Source organism: Bos grunniens, chromosome X (genome assembly GCF_055505025.1).
Source record: "Bos grunniens cultivar Pamir isolate PY7600 chromosome X, Bosgru_T2T1.0, whole genome shotgun sequence".
NCBI classification, from domain to species: Eukaryota; Metazoa; Chordata; class Mammalia; order Artiodactyla; family Bovidae; genus Bos; species Bos grunniens.
The window spans coordinates 44,581,450-44,599,713 of record NC_141194.1 but is presented as its reverse complement, the minus strand read 5'-3'; the positions used below and the strand labels follow the sequence as shown (position 1 = coordinate 44,599,713).

At 38.0% G+C, this 18,264-nt stretch overlaps 1 long non-coding RNA gene across 2 annotated transcripts in view; it reads left to right on the top strand.

The window, feature by feature from the left end:
* LOC147340238 (uncharacterized) overlaps window positions 1-12,152 on the top strand; it is a 51,496-nt gene extending 39,344 nt beyond the window's left edge. The window contains exon 3 of one of the 2 annotated variants that reach the window (XR_015158879.1): window positions 11,153-12,152. This is a non-coding gene — a long non-coding RNA (uncharacterized LOC147340238). Of the gene's footprint in view, window positions 1-11,149 lie in introns of both variants that reach the window. The other variant, XR_015158880.1, reaches the window with a different exon arrangement.
* Window positions 12,153-18,264: the final 6,112 nt, after the last annotated feature.

The window sequence follows — 18,264 nt, the reverse complement described above, 5'->3', positions numbered from 1 at the left end:
TTTAATCTCATGGCTGCAGTCACCATCTGCAGTGATTTTGGAGCCCAAGAAAAGAAAGTCTGTCACTGTTTCCATTGTTTCCCCATCTATTTGCCATGAAGTGATGGGACCAGATACCATGATCTCCATTTTTTGAATGTTGACTTTCAAGTCAGATTTTTCTCTCTCTCACTTTCATCAAGAGGCTCTTTAGTTCCTCTTCACTTTCTGCCATAAGAGTGGTGTCATCTGCATATCTGAGGTAATTGATATTTCTCCCTGCATTCTTGATTCCAGCTTGAGCTTCATCCAGTCTGGCATTTCGCATGATGTACTCTGCATATAAGTTAAATAAGCAGGTGACAATATACAGCCTTGACATACCCCTTTCCCAATTTGGAACCAGTCCGTTTTTCCATGTCCAGTAGTAACTGCTGCTTCTTGATCTGTGTACAGGTTTCTCAAGGGGCAGGTAAGGTGGTCTGATATTCCCATCTCTTTAATAATTTTCTGCAGTTTGTTGTGATCCACACAGTCAAAGGCTTTAGCGGAGTCAATGAATCAGAAGTAGATGTTTTTCTGGAATTCTCTTGCTTTTTCTATTATCCAGTGGGTGTTGGCAGTTTGATCTCTGGTTCCTCTGCCTTTTCTAAATCCAGCTTAAACATCTGGAAGTTCTCAGTTCACATACTGTTGAAGCCTGGCTTGGAGAATTTTGAGCATTACTTTACTAGCGTGTGAGATGAGTGCAATTGTGTGGTAGTCTGAGCATTCTTTGGCATTGCCTTTCTTTGGGATTGGAATGAAAACTGACCTTTTCCAGTCCTGTGGCCACTGCTGAGTTTTCCAAGTTTGCTGGCATTTTGAGTGCAGCACTTTCACAGCATCATCCTTTAAGATTTGAAATAGCTTAGCTGGAATTCCATCACCTCCACTTTGTTTGTAGTGATGCTTCCTAAGCCCCGCTTGACTTCACACTCCAGGATGTCTGCCTCTAGGTGAGTGATCACATCATCATGGTTATCTGGGTCATGAAGATCTTTTTTGTACAGTTCTTCTGTGTATTCTTGCCACCTCTTCTTAATATCTCTGCTTCTGTTAGGTCCCTACCATTTCTGTCCTTTATCGAGCCCATCTTTGCATGAAATAGTCTCTTGGCATCTCTAATTTTCTTGAAGTGATCTCTAGTCTTTCCCATTCTATTGTTTTCCTCTATTTCTCTGAATGATCACTTAGGAAGGCTTTCTTATCTCTCCTTGCTTTTCTTTGGAACTCTGCATTCAGATGAATATATCTTTCCTTTTCTCCTTTGTGTTTCACTTCTCTTCTCAGCTATTATTTATAAGGCCTCCTCAGACAACCATTTTGCCTTTTTGCATTTCTTCTTCTTGGGGATGGTTTTGTTTAACACTTCCTGTACAATGTTAGGAAACTCTAGCCATAGTTCTTCAGGCACTCTATGTATCAGATCTAATCCATTGAATCTAATCTCTCCAAAGTACTAACCATTAGAGAAAAGCCATGAATGTTTTGATAGTGCCTCAAAACTTTCAATAAATTATTTCACTGGATTTAAAAGTTCTAGATTAATTATAGTAAAATTTGAATACCCATAGTCTAGTCTGTCCTTTGGAGTAAATGTCACCTATAATGGCAACCTACTGTATTACTTGATCTAAGCTGTTGAATGATTATTTTCAGGAAATATGTATCAAGTTTGTTGAAAATACATGATTATTACTAACTTTATTTATTTGTACATGTGTGTATGTGTATGTGAGAGAGAGAGAGAGAGGGGTGTGTACACATACATATATATCTTGGTCATGGAGTAGCTCTGCTGAGATTTTTTTCTTCTTTTTATAGTTTTCATTTTCTGATAGTCTTGAAATACTGGCAGATTTTCCCAATAATTAATGACTATACATAGAGGTTAACATTAACTAATGATAAAGGATTTATTTCAGTTGAAGCTTCTTCTAATTGTGTTATTTCCTCTTAATTGGTATATTCAAAAATAAGATAGAACAGTTAGCAATGTTCATTTTTGACCTTTCTAGATATCAGTATAAATTAAACAAATATTATAGGGCACATAGAAGTGTCATTTCAAGTGTCCTTTTTTCAAACGTGTATTCTCTTAAATCTGTATCATATTTATCACATAAGTAAAAATATTGCCCAGGCATAGGCTACATGAAAAAAATTTCCTTTATAAGATCTGTTAAGTTAGTACAAAATATCCATGCATTACATTATGAATGGACTTAATATTTTCATATAATTCCAGAAGAGAAGAAAATAAAAAAAAGAAACATGATAATTTTTTGAATTATAAAGTTACACTTGGATTTCTAACAGCTACTTAAAGTGGCTTATATTTTAACATGGATTTTTTTGTTTTGTTGTTGGTAGTGGTAGCACTTCTAGCATATAAGAGAGCAGAAAAAGAAATAGATTAAATGATTATAAACCGATAGAACAGAATCTGCTCTTTTCATCCATTTTTCTCATAAACAACACTCTTACACTAAGCATAGAGTAAATTAGTTATCTTTTTATATGTACTCTTAATGGTAATGATGTAATCCTTCACCTGTGCTGATGATGCTATTGATGGAACATCAGTTGAGTATAGTTGAAAAATAATCTGAACTCTCTTGTCCATGTTCCCTTGTCTCCTTCTGCTCATAAAATATTGCTGAAATGGGGTATTATTAAGGATTCAATCCTCATATGAGCACTTTAGTACCAAGTTCTACATGGAAATCTATCTGGCATATTGTCAGACTATATATTGTGTTAAGTAATTAGCCTCCAATTAAAATAAATTAATTGATTAAAATATATAATTATAAGAGAAATATAAATTAAAAGTAGGTACCATTTTCAACCCATTAGTTTGTCAAAGCTCAACAACATTGCTGAAGATGAGAGCAGGGAAACTCATACTTTCTCTTATATGTGGCGAATGGGAAGATAACTAGTAAAACCTCTATGATATGAATTTAAGAATATCCAGTAAAATCATCCAATGAGTAATCACTAATTACCCTTTAAGAATTTATGTGACATGCACACTGATGGGTGTAATGATGTATATTTAAAGATATTCACCATAGCTTTACTTGTGACAAAATCTTGGAAATAATTTAAATATCCATCAGTAGGGAATTGGTCCCCAAAAAAGTATGATACATCCACACAGAAGAATGTTATGCCACCATCAGGAAAATGAGGAAGATTCATATACATATGATATGGAAAGATTTTTAAAGATATACTCCTCTTTTGCTTTACTGAGATATAATTGCCATTGTTTAGGTTTAAGGTATGCAATATATTGATCTGATACATTTATAAATTGCAAAATTATTACCATCATAGCATTAGTTAACACTTCCATCCTGTCACATAATTACCATTTTTGGTGGTGACAACTAAGATCTACTCTCTCAGAAACTTTTAAGTATATAATATAGTATTATTAGCTATAATCACTATGCTTTATCCCCAGAACTTGTTCATCTTGTAACCAGAAGTTTGTATCCTTTGACTAGTATCTCCCCATTTCCCCCACTGCAATCACCTGGTAACTACAACTCTACTCTCTGTTTCTCTGAGTTTAGCTTTTTTAGATTCTACATAAAAGTGAGATCATGCAGTATTTCTTTCTCTGTCTGACTTATTGAACTTAGCACATGCCCTCATGGTTTATCTAAGTTGTCACAAGCAACAGAATTTTCTTTTTTCTCATGGCTGAATGATATCCCATTTTATATATACTCCACATCTTTACTCTTTTGTTGATGGACACTTAGGTTGCTTTACATATCTTTGCTATTGTGAATAATGCTTCAGTGAACATGGGAATACAGGTGTCTCCATGAGATCCTGTTTTCATTTCCTTTGGATGTATACCCAAGAGTTGAATTGCTGAGTCATATGGTAGTTTTATTTTTCAGTTTTTGAGCAACTTTCATACTGTTTTTCATAGTACCTTCACCAATTTACATTCCCACCAGCAGTTGACAAGGGTTTCTTTTTCTACACAACTTTACCAATATTTGTTATCTCTTGTCTTTTTGATGATAGCTATTTTAACAAGTGTGTGGTGATATCTCACCGAGATTTTACTTTGTATTTCTCTGATGATTAGTGATGTTAAGCACCTTTTCAAAGATAGACTTTTAAGTGAAAAACAAAGAAATATAGAGTATAAATTATGGGGCCATTTCTATAAAAATATATACATATATTTATGCCAAAAACCAAAGAATGTTCAAACTACTGTACAGTTGCGCTCATTTCACATGCTAGCAAGTTATGCTCAAAATCCTTCAAGCTGAGCTTCAGCAGTACATGAACCAAGAATTTCCAGAGGTACAACCCAGGTTTTGAAGAGGCAGAGAAACCAGAACATTCATTGAATCATGGAGAAAGAAAGGGAGTTCCAGAAAAACATCTACTTCTGCCTTATTGAATATGCTAAAGCCATTGACTGTGTGTATCACAACAAACTGTGGAAAATTATTAAAGAGATGGGAATACCAGACCATCTTACCTGCCTCCTGAGAAACCTATACACAGGTCAAGAAGCAGCAGTTAGAACCAGACATGGAAAAATGGACTGGTTCAAAATTGGGAGAGGAATACGTCAAGGCTGTATATTGTCACTCTGCTTATTTAACTTATATGTGAGCACATCATGCGAAATGCCAGGAGGATGAATCACAAGCTGGAATCAAGATTGCCAGGAGAAATATCAAGAACCTCAGATATGCAGATGATACCACTCCAATGGTGGAAAGTAAAAAGGAACTGAAGAGCCTCTTGATGAGGGTGAAAGAGGAGAGTGAAAAAGCTGGCTTAAAGCTCAACATTCAAAAAACTAAGATCATGGCATCTGTTCCTATCGTTTCATGGCAAATAGATGGGGAAACAATGGAAACAGTGACTGACTTTCTTTTCTTGGGCTCCAAAATCACTGTACACAGTGACTGCAGCCATGAGATTAAAAAGATGCTTGCTCCTTGGAAAGAAAGCTATGACAAACCTAGACAATATATTAAAAAGTACTGGCATCACTTTGCTGACAAAGTTGTATATAGTCAAAGCTGTGGTTTTTCCAGTAGTCATGTACAGATGTGAGAATTGGATTATAAAGAAGGCTGAAGGCCAAAGTGATTCTTTTGAATTGTGGTGCTGAAGAAGACTCTTGAGAGCCCCGTGGACTGCAAGGAGATCAAACTAGTCAATCGTAAAGGAAATCAACCCTGAATATTCATTGGAAGGACTAATGCTGAAATTGAAGCTCCAGAACTTTGGCCACCTGATGCAAAGAGCTGACTTATTGGAAAAGACCCTGATGTTGGAAAAAATAAAAGGTAAAAGGAGATGTGGGCAGCAAAGGATAAGATGGTTAGATGGCATCACTGACTCAATGGACATGAATCTGAGCAAATTCTGGGAGATAGTGAAGGACAGAGGAGCCTGAAGTGCTGCAGTCCATGGGGTTGCGAAGAATTGGACATGACTTAGGGACTGAACAACAGCAACACATATTTATATGCCTGTTTATGCCTAGGATATCATTGAAAGGGTATGCAAGAAATTCTGGATTGGGTGTCTGAGGGAAGGTATTTAGAGGGAGGCTGATTTTCACTCAAAACATTTTTGAAGTTTCTATAATATTATTTGCTTGTATTGCCTATGTAATATAAAATTATATTTTAAAAAGTACTGACAAAGCTTGATGAGTGTCAGTTCCTTCTTCCTAGAAAAACCAGGGTCTGTGTCCATATTCAGTCCATCAATTGATTGGACAGATATCTCATTTAGCATGATGCTTTTTCAGATCCACATTATTTTTGTCTTTTCAGATCAAGAAGAAGAGTGAGAATCATTTCCCAAAGCTACAGATTGCTTCTTAAGTGATTTATGGCCATTCCAAAGAATGTGTTGAACCTAGGCCTATGTTTTCTCTGTGCCCTATCCCACCATGCAAGATGCAGAAACCAGAGCACTATTTAACAGTAGCTTGCCCAAAGTGAATTTGAACCCATGCCTATGTTATTCAACTACTTCTCAGATGCCCTGTAGAATGTTCTGGTGAATCTGTAAACTATAAATTTTAAAAGCCATCTCACTGAAACTTAACAAATTTAATTTAAAGACAGCAAGATGAACGGTTCTGATTTTAGTGTGCCTCAGGACCACCTATGTGTGTGTTCAGTTGCTGAGTCGTCCAACTCTTGGTGACCTCATGGACTGCAGTATGCCAGGCTTCTGTCCTTTACTATTGCCCTGAGTTTATTCAAATTCATGTCCACTGAGTTGGTGATGCTATCTAACCATCTCATCCTCTGTCACCTGCTTTCCTTTTGCTTTCAGTCTTTCCCAGTATCAGGGTCTTTTCCAGTGAGTCAGTTCTTCCCATCAGGTGGCCAAAGTATTGGAGCTTCAGCTTCAGCATCAGTCCTTCCAATGAATATTCAGGGTTGATCTCCTTTAGTATTGACTATTTTGATCTCCTTACTGTCCAAGGGACTCTCAAGGGTCTTCTCCAGCACCACAGTTCAAAAGCATCAATTCTTCGGCACTCAGCCTTCTTTATGGTCCAGCTCTCACATCTGTGCATGACTACAGGAGAAACCATAGCTTTGACCCTACCAGAATCACCTGGAGGGCTTCTTAAGTCACAGATTTCCCAGAGAAGACCATCTAGGGAAGAATCCAAGAATTTGCATTTCTAACAAGCTCCCAGATGCTGCTGCTGCTGCTGCTGCTGCTTCTGGCCAAAGGACCATACTCAGAGAACTGCTAGACTGGATGATGGGAGGAGGCACCCTCACTCTAGAGGGGTCTTGCCTCTACCTGCTGTTGTACCAGGACTTCAGCAAAGCTAGTTCCCAAAGGTAGCACTGGATTTGGTTTTTTGGATGAATGTTAATGGCAATATTTACCTATTCCTACTGAGTTGGATGGCACACATTTTCCTCTCTCATCTTGTCTTTCATCTTCTGTAAGCATTCTTATTTATAAGTGATCTGTCACATTACCACAGCCTGTACTGTGTGTAACCCTATTGATTAAAAGCAAGTCCACACACTTGTAATGTGTAGGTTAACTAATTCTCTTTCACTTTATTATGCTCTGGATGGTGAATGTAACTTCCAGTTCATAATAAACTTTTAAATATTTACTGACTTGGTTCTTTCTGACATCTAGATAATATCATTTTAAAAATCCATTTTTGCAAATCACGTGTGTGTCTGTGTGTCACATCAAACAAACTGTACTACTCTTTTGCTGATAACAAACTTTGGGAGCAAGGATGTGCCGTTAGGTCTTGAAAATTAAGCACAAATGAATGAGCTTAATTTATTTAATCTAGAAAGTGATAATTTGGAGATTTAAGCCATTTGGCAGCTGAGTGTGCAGAAGGGAATGTGGGTGGGACTAACATGTTTTTGCCAAGACTGAGTTTTTGCCTAGTGTTTTTGGAATTTCAAGAATCTAATTAAGACTTTTGGTAAATTTGTTTTAAATCACCATAGAATTAATAAACTAGAGGCATTATAATGTCTGTCAGCTCTGATTTAATTTAGATGTGCAGTCCCTTCAAACTAGATCAAGACTACAGTGAAGTACCAAATAGCAACACTTTCTAAACAGCTTGTAGGTATCTGCTGACAGCCATGTTCCCACCACAGGTGTCTGGGCCAAGCAGTGATGGCTGGTTTACTGCAACCCTCACCCATGTTTCTGAGGGACTCATGACACACCCTCCTACTACTCATAGAAGATCTGGGGACACCTCTGGCCCACATCACCTTTCTTCCCATCTCCTAGCTACATAAATCTCTAGCCCCTTTCTCCCATAGAGCTGTATTTCCCACTTCCTCCTCTTTCATAGATGACTACTCTCTGCATTCAAGTTTCCCTGAAGCTCAAGTTCTGTTGCTACACTTAGATGAGGTTAGGCTCAAGGAATGAGATGTGGACACCTCGGGGGGAACTTGAAGTAAGGGCAAGACTGTGGTAGTGTTGCTGCTATATTGTGGGTTAAATAAACTTTGTAGGCTGTCCCAGACACTGAACTACTTTGTTTAACTTTTTTTCTTTCAGGGAAAATTGCCCTTCAATTTTCAAATATTTTTAAATGATCTTTTGGAACACAGCTTTGATATTATTCCATCAGGTATTCTCTTTCTCTTCCCTCTTTCCATTTTGTGTGAATTTTTTCTTTCATTCCCACCTTATTCCAATCATTTGGCTCTTATACTAAGGATCACTGGCAAGTCTGGAGCTCCTAATATTTAATTACAATAATGAAATATTGTCATATGATGATTTTCCATATTATTCCCTAATTAAATGGATACATCAGTTGGAACTTCTAGAACTACTATATCTAAAATATTAGCTTAAGTGACTTGTTTATGCTGTTATTTAAACAATAAAAAGATAATTGAAAAATAGTATCTTGGTTGGCCTGAAGCTGATGCTTAAATATGGTGGGTTTGTGCAATTAGGCAGCACATCCCAAGTCCTCAATAACCTGGATTGGATAAAGTTTTCCTAACTTCAAGAACATGCTCAAGAACAGTTAAGCAGTATACCATTTCATGATAGGCCTGCATCTCAGGAGTTCAGTGGGAAAGAACTCTGGAGCTATGTACAGAATTGGAGATTTAGACATGTACAGACATATCTGATGCATGAGGATGGACGATATGAGTAGAATTCATGAGGAGCAGTAGCACTGCCATTAGAAAGAGAAATCACCATGGGTAGATGCAAAGTTGAGCAGGGTAGCCTTGATTTAGCACAAAGTTCCCCATGCTAGACACGGTAGTGGCTTCAGGAATAATGCAAGGATGAACATGAATACCACCTGACCCAGCTCCTTACTCCTTCCTTTTTGGCCACCTCATTCCTTCTTGAGTGAGTATTGTTCTGGGAAACAAAAGGAAATATTAAAAGAAGAGCCCCCAAACTTCTTAAGCAGGACACAAAAGTCACTAACCATAGAGGGAGAAAATGATAAATTTAACTATATAAAAATTAAGAACTTCTGTACATCAAATGCCACAATGAAATATTACTCAGCCATAAAAAGAATGAGTTTGAGTCAGTTATATGAGGTGGATGAAACTAGAGCCTGTTATACAGAGTGATGTAAATTGGAAAAAGAAAAACAAATATTGTATATTAATACATATATATGAGATCTAGAAAGATGGTACTGATGAACCTATTTGCAGGGAAAGAATGGAGACACAGATGTAGAAAATGGACTTGTGGACGCAGTGTGGGAGGGCGTGAGTGGGACGAATGGAGAAAGTAGTATCGATGTATATACACTATTGTGTGGAAAATGGATAGTTGGTGAGAAGTTGCTGTATAACACAGGGACCTCAGTCTGGTGTTCTGTGATGACCTGGAAGTGTGGGATTGGGGGAAAGGAGGGAGGTGCAAGAGGTAAGGGATATATATATATGGCTGATTCATGTTGCTGTATGGAAGAAGCCAACACATTATAAAAATTTTAAAAAAACAAGAAATAATTAAAAAGAAAGTGAAAGGCAAGCCACACCCAAAGACACATGTTTAGATTATATAAAGAATTCTAATACATTTCTAAGAAAGACACAGATAACACAATAGAAAAATGCGCAAAAGACTTGAACAGACATTGTACAAATGAAGGAAATGAAAGGGCCAATAGGTGTCAAAAGGAATTCAACTTCCTTATCAGGGAAATGCAAATTGATGCTACAATGTAATGTTTATACACACTCATCAGAATAACTAAAATGAAAAATACCAAAAAATCTCAAGTGTTATAGTGTCATTAGTATGGGGAGCTACCACAACTCTCATATACTTCTGATAGGCTGTAAATTTACACAGCCACTTTGGAAAACTCCTCAGGTATTTACTAATGCTGAATATGCTTACATTATAATAGTGATTTCACTCCTAGATATATATTCAACAAAACACACACATATATTCACCCAAAGACATGGTCAAGATTGTTCATAGCAGCATACGCATAATAACCCAAACTAGAAGACAACTACAATGGTTAATTTTATGTGTCAACTTGACTGAGCTACTGAGTACCCAGATATTTGGTCAAACATTATTCTGGGTGTTTATGTGAGGGTATTTTTGGATGAGATTGACCTTTAAATCAGTAGACTGAGTAGAGCAGATTGCACACCATCACCCCCATATAAGTGGGTCTTATTTGATCAGTTGAAGGTTTGAATAGAATAAAAAGTCTGACCTTCCTCCAAGTAAGAATTGTTCTCTTCTGAAAGCCTATAGACTGGGACGTTGGCTTTTTCCCCTGGATTTCAGATTTGAATAGAAACACTGACTTTTTTCTGGGACTTGAAAGTTGCCAGATTTTGGACTAGAACTCCTCCACTGGCTCTCCTGGTCTCCAGCTTGTTGACTTAAATCCTATGCATTTTGGAGCCATAATCATGTGAGCCAATTCCTTATAATCTCTCTCTCTCTTTTCTGGAAAGAACAACTGACCGTCAAGCTATGGCTATTCATATTTAGGTATTAGGCAAGCATTTTATTCAAAATGAACAAAAGGAGCCAGTCATTTCAAAGGAAACAATTGATAGTATCTGTTGCCAATGATAGGATTTGAGCTTCCACTGAAAATTAGAAGTTTGGAAAACTTGTATCTGCTACTGTGAGCTTGACAGCTTCTCAATATTTAAAGACTTTCTAATGAGATCAGTGGTGATATTAACAAATGTGATTTTTGAGATTGTATAATGAAATGTGTCAATAACTCAATGAGTATTTTTCAAATGATCCATGCATGATGCTGAAAAATCACAGGTGTGTAAAAGTTCTATTCAAAGTACAAGACAGAGAAATGGGTTGTAATGTAACAATACCATATGAAAAATTCATAAATACACTTTCAGATTCTGCTAACCTTTAAGAAATAGCCACTTTTTAAAACTTGTAGTATTAGATAAGGATATCCATAAATGTCTTTTAATTTAAAATGAAATTAAAAGATGCTTGCTACTTGGAAAAAATGCTATGACAAACCTAGACAGCATATTAAAAAACAGAGACATTACTTTGCCAACAAAGATCTGTATAGTCAAAGCTATGTTTTTTCCAGCAGTCATGTATGGAAGTGAGAATTGGACCATAAACAAGTCTGAGTGCTGAAGAATTGATGCTTTTTGAACTGTGGTGTTGGAGAAGACTCTTGAGAGTCCCTTGGGCTGCAAGGAGATCAAACCAGTCAATCCTACAGGAAATCAATCCTGAGTATTCATTGGAAGGACTGATACTGAAGCTGAAACTCCAATACTTTGGCCACCTGATATGATGAGCCAACTCGTTAGAAAAGAACCTGATTCTGGGAAAGATTGAAGGCAGGAGGAGAAGGATGAGATGGTTGGATGGCATAACCAACTCAAAGAACTTGAGTTTGAGCAAGGTACGGGAGATGGTTAAGACAGGGAAGCCTGGTATGCTGCAGTCAATGGGGTCACAAACAGTCTGACACTACTGAGTGACTGAACAACAATAATCCATTAAGTATCCAAAAAAGCTCTTAAAATACCCCTCCACTTTTCAATGACGTATCTGTGTGATGTTTTTCTTCATATATTTCCATAAAAATGTTTCAATAGCTAGAATGCAAAAGCAAATATGACAACTCAGCTGTCTTCTATGAAACCAGACATTAAAGAGATTTGCCAAAATGTAAAATAATTCTATTCTTCTCACTAAAGTTTTTGCTTTGAAAATGTTATTATGGTGACATGAAAATAATAGATTTATTATTTTAAGTAAGCCAAAATATTTCTCAAAGTTGTCATTTTGATTTCTAACAGTAAATATTGATAGATATAATTATATAAACAAAGGTACTTTGGTGCCCTCAATAATTTTTCTTCATTATATTTATTTTATTTTAAATTGATTGATGATTGTGTTACAATATTGGTTTGATTCCTGCCATACATTAACGTGAATCAGTCATAGGTGTATGTATGTCCCCTCCCTCTTGAACCTCCTTCCCACCTCCCACACTTTCCCATCCCTCTAGGTTGTTAAGAGCCCTGATTTGAGTTCCCTTAGTCATACAATAAATTTCCATTGGCTATTTTACATATGTTAGTGTATATGCTTCCATGTTACTCTCTCCATTCATCTCACCCTCTCCTTCCTCTCTCCTGCTCGTTTCCATGAGTCTGTTCTCTATGTCTGTGCCTACACTACTGCCATGCAAATAAGTTCATCAGTATCATCTCTCTAGATTCCGTATATATGTGTTAATATATGATATTTGTCAAGTATAAAGCAGTCCTGAGACCAAAAAGCTTGGGAAATGCATCAAGCCAAACTAACCAAGAGCTTTTCATCTGGATCAAATGAGGACTTCATCAAATATGAGGACTTCATCTATTCTATTTCTATTTCTCAATGTCCTCTTTCAATGGCCTATGGACAAATGTCTCATATATTAGCACTGGAAAAAAGCTATATTTTTGAACAACTGACTTGGTAAAATCTGCTGAACACTTGTGGATATTGTACTTGTCATGCTTTCCCCATTGCCTTGTCTGCTGAGAAGCTCGGAGCCAAGTGTGCAGGCTATTTCTAGATGTGTAGGGCTTTATAGCCTTCATGTCTAATCTTACTTCAGAATCATCCAATCACCATTCCTCTATTTTCCCTCATCTTTTTTGGTCTCATCTGTTTTTGCCAAGTTTATAGTCTGAATTCTGCAACCCCCTTTAAGTGCTCTTGAAAACAGAGTAAGGGGAAGGAGAAAAAACTCAAAGCCGGTGCTGTGTGACAAGCTAGAGGAGTGGGAGGAGAAGGGTGGGAGGGAAGTACAGGAGAGAGGGGACGTGTATATACCTATGGCCAATACATGTTGGCATATGGCAAAAACCATCACAATATTGTAAAGTGATTATCCTACAATTAAAAATAAAATATATTAAAAAGAAAAAAAACAAACAAGAAAAAGGTGAAATCTGCAATATAATCTATAAATAAATATGTGGAAGCTCCTCTGTTTATCTAAACTGCCTGGAGAATCAATCCTCAAGTCCCCCAGGTGCAAACCAGAAGCATTATGCCCAGAAATCAGAAAGAACCATGGCAACAAGTTTGTTTGTTTGTTTGTTCCCTGGGGAGAAGAGAGAAATGGTCTTCCTTATGCATCCTGACAGGAAGCCAGTTTTTTCTCCCCATAATTTATCACTTTCCTAAGAGAAGATTGTAAGCCTTTTCTTTTAGGTTGAGGATGAGATTGATGAAGAAAGCAAGCAGAGGAAATCAGTGAATTGACCAAGTTGCTGGGAAAATGCCCCTTTAGAACTGTGTGTAAGTCCCTTCTGAGTCAGAGACAAGGTCTAGAAGGCAGGTACCAAATATGCTCAAGATTGCAATTATTAGGAAGAGCACTGCTGTGTCGGACAGAAAACCTGGATTCTAGTCCTAATTCTTTCACTAATAAATGATGTGCCTTTAGGTAAACCCTTTAGAATGCTGAGCTTCTGTTTTTTCATCTATAAAATGGGGATTATTATGCCTGCTGTATCTAAAGGTTGAGGATCAAGGGAGACCATAGATGTGAATGTAATCTTGTAAAGGGCAGATGATAATTTAAATTATGATTCCGTGCCTGAGGATGACTCTGAGGAGCACAAATCCAAGATGCACTGTGTCATTTCTGGTGCCTTTTAGACCATTTAATTCATTGGACTAGTTCAACTGGAAAATACATTTAGCCCCCAAAGAAAAGGACAGCTAGAATACCCATCACTCCAGTTATTAAAGATGTATCTAATAGAACCTTATGTTTGTGTAGAGTGTTACAGGGACTAACCCTCTAGTGCACCATCTGCTATGGCTCACATCCTTATCTAGGGCCAACACTGGATCCCAATCCCTATTGTCATCTCATGGACATCACTCAAGCAATTCACCCCTCTCTCCTACATGATTTTTTTTTTAATCTCTGCTGCATCACTCTTGTCATTGTATAACCACTCCGTGACATCCGTTAACCAGATTTGTGATTAACTACCCACACCCTCCCTTAACCTGTTCTTTCTGTAACCTCCCACATCTCATAAATTGCAATTCCAATCTTCTGGCTGTTCAAAATATGAGAGTCATCTTTAACTCATTTTTTTCCTCACATATTCAGTCAGCAAATCCTGATGGCCCTGTCTTCAAACTAAATCCTAAATCTGATCTCTATCTCCCCTGTCCTTGCAATGATCGTTGGTTGCTGGCTCCCATGTTTGCTCCCCATATAGTCCAGCTTTGCTTGAGGAAGCCTTCTGTACCATGAATCAAATTATATCTATTGCTTGCCCTTTTCTACCAGTGACTTCCATTCATTTAAGAGCCAATTCCTATCCACAGTTTTCAAGGTCCTGAATCATCTGGTCTCTTTGTGACCTCTTCTACTTCATTTCCAACTAGATTTTCCCCCACTTAGTGACCTCCATCTATACTGGCTATTCCTTGAACATGCCAAACATGGTCCTGTCTCCAAGCATTCATGCTTACTGTGCTCTTTGTCTAGAACACTGTCACCAAGATTATCAAATAGCCTGATTTCCTTAATTTATTCAGGCCCACATATTGCCCCATCAAATAGGCCCTTAGTAGCCAAAAATGGTAACCCCTATCCATCTCTATTTGCTCACATTGTTTTGTTTCTCTTTTTATGACTTTTTCATATAATGCAATATATATTCATTGATCTCTCTTTATCTGTTTCCCACAGCAGTGTAGATTCCATGAAAAAAAAGGGACTTGATCTACTTTTGTCTCTGTTATATCTTCAGTACCCTAGGCACATGGTTGATATTCAATAAGTATTTAGGGGATTGAATGAATAAATAGATGTATTAAGTGTTAAAGGTTCATTGTCCCACATATCTGTACATGCATTATATTAATATTCAACTTACACTTACCAGAAACCTATCTTCATGGGAAATAGATGGGGAAACAGTGGAAACAGTGTCAGACTTTATTCTTCTGGGCTCCAAAATCACTACAGATGGTGACTGCAGCCATGAAATTAAAAGATCCTTACTCCTTGGAAGGAAAGTTATGACCAACCTAGATAGCGTATTCAAAAGCAGAGGCATTACTTTGCCAATAAAGGTCTGTCTAGTCAAGGCTATGGTTTTTCCTGTGGTCATGTATGGATGTGAGAGTTGGACTGTGAAGAAGGCTGAGCGCCGAAGAATTGATGCTTTTGAACTGTGGTGTTGGAGAAGACTCTTGAGAGTCCCTTGGACTGCAAGGAGATCCAACCAGTCCATTCTGAAGGAGATCAGCCCTGGGATTTCTTTGGAAGGAATGATGCTAAAGCTGAAACTCCAGTACTTTGGCCACCTCATGCAAAGAGTTGACTCGTTGGAAAAGACTCTGATGCTGGGAGGGATTGGGGGCAAGAGGAGAAGGGGATGACAGAGGATGAGATGGCTGGATGGCATCACTGACTCGATGGACCTGAGTCTGAGTGAACTCCGGGAGTTGGTGATGGACAGGGAGGCCTGGCGTGCTGCGATTCATGGGGTCGCAAAGAGTCGGACACAACTGAGCGACTCATCTGATCTGATGAGGTGTCAAAGCAAGTACTGTTTACCTCTATTTATTATTGTTTGATCTGGCAGGTTTGTTTTTTTGTTTTTTAGCCATTGTCCCTCTGATGGGCCTATGGAGACACAGACAACCATGACACAGGGCATGCCTCATAGGCAGGGTCAAAGATGTTTTTCAATCTAATATGAAGTGTTTTGAGATATCAAGAAGGCCTCAGTCAGACTGGAGGATCCAGTGAAGACTTTCTGGAGGAGATGACAGTGAGCTGAGTCCTGGAGGATAAGGGTAAATTAGTTTGGTTAAGAAATGAAGGAATAGTCTCTCTGCTTGACAACACAGTTCATCAGAGAATATCAAGCACTTCAAATATATCACTTAGGCTGTTGAGGGTTGGCTGGTGGGTAGAGAGAGATGACTCTAGTAAAGGAAACAGTATCCAGTTCTAAAGGGCCTTGTGCATTATGAGGAATATACAACCCATTTTTCTGATAATTTTTAGCACCGAGAAGGTTTTAGGCAAAGAAATGACTTAGCTAGAGTTGCCATAAGAGATATTGGAGCTGAAGCCAGAGTTTAAGAGACTGACTCCTAATTAGAAAGCTGACTGGAAAATCAGGATGTGGTCCAACTATTCTGACCCTGAATGCAGGTCTCTTTCCCACTGCACTGCTCTGCATGTATCCCATTCCCAAGCTTACAGAACCATCTTAGCTTGGTGGTGTCTAGAAATAGGTATGCTCACAAAACTGGAAGGGAGCTAAACCTTGTTTACAAATTGCCCAAAGACTCATCCCCCAGAATAAAGGCAAGAGGGAAATGCTTTCACTGGCTTTCCCCTCTTCAGGATCACACTGGAGAGCATCTTGTTTTGTTCTTCCTCTTTAGTTTATAACCTGCCTTATTAACATCCCTACATCCTGAATACACACTACATGGTGTCTTGTCTGAGCCATTGCTCTGTTTCTGATGGCAGTTGTTTGGCCTGATCTTTGCCAATAGTCACAGGGTGGGAGGTTCATTATTGTTCTTTTTCAAAGAACTCTTTTCATTCTTTTCACTTCAATCACAATAGGTGCGGCAATGCTGTTTTTAATTCATAACTCTACTCAGCAAGTAATGTTCTTCTAGGTACTCTATAGTCTCTCTCCTCTAAGTTGAATAATACTGGGCTTCTCCCAAAATTCCTGTGATATTATAAATGCCAGGATTTGATCACATTGGCGTGTGCCACAAACGAGGGTCGCATCAGGTCCTACAGTTTTCACAAGGTGTCTTAGCGTGGAAATGAATACAGAATTCCCCACATTTCTAATAAACATCTCTTTAGTTTTCTCAATATTGAGTTCACTGTATTTCCTACAATAAAGCTATACAATGATCCTTTCAACCCGCCAAGGATTTGGATACAAGTTGGGAATGTATTGAAATACATAGGACATGAAATGTGATATAAGTGAGCTTAGTGGAGGGCTGAATAATTTCTTCACAGGAAGAAATTCTGATATAGTAACTCCTCATATAACCCACAAAAAATTTGTGTCTCGACAGTCAATAAAAAGTGTGAAGAGAACTGTCCTTACCCATCATCTCCACTTCTTCTCCTCCAATTTCTCTCAAAGACATTTGATTCACCTTGCCACCCATGTTTTCCAATAAGACACTTCCTCTCAAGTTCACTATGATCACCATGTTGCCAAATACATTGCTCAGTTTTAGTCATTAAGTGATTATCTGACCAGACTCACTGTCAACACCATCTTTCTTTCTCTTTTGGGTTGTGTCGTCAAGCTCGGAAGATCTTAGTTCCCCAACCAGGGGTTGAGCCCATGCCCCCTGCATTGGAAACATGGAGTCTTAGCCACTGGACCACAAGGGAATTCCCCCATCAACATATTCTTTGGGCTTCTAAGGTACCATTTTCTTATGGTTTTCCTCCTGTCTCCCAGTCTCCCAGGCTGATTCCTGTTCTTTTCTCCAAACTCTACATGTAAAGAAGTTACTGTGAAGCTAATTGGCTTAACGTTTTAGAAACATGCACTTACACAAACCCATTCCAGGAAAAGCCCAAACAATGTGTTCACACAGTCATCCTGTTTTGCGGATTTGCAAAAGTTAGACCTTTTAACTGAAAATGGTTAAAACTAACAGTTAAAACTGCTGGTCTTTTCCACTTCAACTATCTCTCCATCATATTTTCCCTTGAGATGAGTGATATTGGAGTGGCTGTGGGTAATTCTGAGATCTAGCTAAAGGGAAGTTAAGTTGAGAATACATTTGGTTTGAGTTATATTCACAGTTGCCTCCATATACAGTTAACTTATTGCTAGCTACAGGGGCTTCTAGGAATACACCTATGACCCACTATGCTGACTCATCAGATATTTTGACATGAAGATAAAGGGCCAGAATTCAAATCAGGATATGAACCTGTCTTATGGTGCTCACCTCTTGAAATAGTGCCCAGATTCATTATTAGAAGCTAGTCTGTGGGAAATCCTTTCTTTTCTCTCTTTCTCTGATATCCCACATTCAATCCATCAAAAATTCTAGTTGGATTTACCTTCAAAATATATCCAGACACTGACCACAGATGATGTACTATATCCTCTAGTCAAGGTCTCAGTAACTTCCTGCCTGGAT